Source organism: Anopheles stephensi (assembly GCF_013141755.1).
Source record: "Anopheles stephensi strain Indian chromosome Y unlocalized genomic scaffold, UCI_ANSTEP_V1.0 chrY33, whole genome shotgun sequence".
Taxonomy (NCBI): domain Eukaryota; kingdom Metazoa; phylum Arthropoda; class Insecta; order Diptera; family Culicidae; genus Anopheles; species Anopheles stephensi.
In genome coordinates, this window is record NW_023405006.1 from 45,981 (window position 1) to 47,186 (window position 1,206).

Consider the following 1,206-nt stretch of genomic DNA (forward strand, 5'->3'; position numbering starts at 1 on the left):
ATATGCAATAAGCTACATGAAACGATCAAATGTTATGCATTGGTCAATGAGGTGCCATCTGAGCGAATAAAAATTGCTTAAAATAGAGGTTTATGTTTAGGTTGCTTGAAATCTAACAAACATACAATACATGATTGTAGATCCGCGAGTTAGCAACGAGCGTCGGTAATCGCTAAATCAGCATTGGGAGTGTCGTGTTGTATCCAACGCGACGAGTTATGCTGATGCGGCGATCGCTGCTGGGCCGTTTATGGGCCGATAACGGAATCGGCTGAATTCAATAAAATAGTTAATTTCAAGACACCGAACTGTAAAAGACTCTTTCTATCTATTCAGAAAGAAAAGTTTTAACTGGCGCCCGAATAGGGACCTGACAAAAAAATCAGCGGGAAGTGTATAAGTTAAAAAAAAATCCTATAAAGTTAGCCATTTAAAAATTGTGGCTAATCTCGTGGTTGAAGGAGCCATCATAATAACGAAGCGAACTTTGGGACACCGTGGTTAATTCCCGATTGCTGCCAGCGAGCCCCCAGTCATCAGAAGGATAAAAAGGAACATCTTGCTGTAGCTGCCCAATTTTCCCCCGAAGAAAAAGAAGTCAGATGCCCATGGAAATTAACTCAACCATACTGTAAGTAAAAACCTAAAAAATCCGAAATCAGTGAAATTTTGGTGTTTAATTAAATAGCTTCTGCTGTAATTTGTTAGTGGTGAATCGTGATCGTGACAAGTGTTAAGTGAAGTGAGCATTTAAAACACAAAAATGACCAATCCCAACACTGAAATGGTTCTACGATCTTTCGTGGAGATGGGAAAAACCCCTGACTTTTTGAGGGATGTTCCTATTTTTGATGGAAACCCAAATGAGTTGATGAATTGGATTTCGGATGTGGAAGATGTTTTTATCATGTATAGAGATCTTCCTGACGACTCTGTGCAGTTCCATCTGATCGAACGAACAATCAGAAGGAAAGTCCGTGGAGAAGCTTCCGATGTGTTAAATGCAAATAATGCAACATGTAGTTGGCATCAGATAAAATCTATCCTAATGCTTTACTATAAAGATAAGCGTGACGTGAAGACCCTGGATTATGAATTGACGTGTATTCGTAAGGGTAATTCGGAAAGCCTCGCCGGATATTATAGCAGGTTTAACCAATTGTTAGCCGCTATAATAGCACAAGTTCAAACTGACAGTAAGTACTC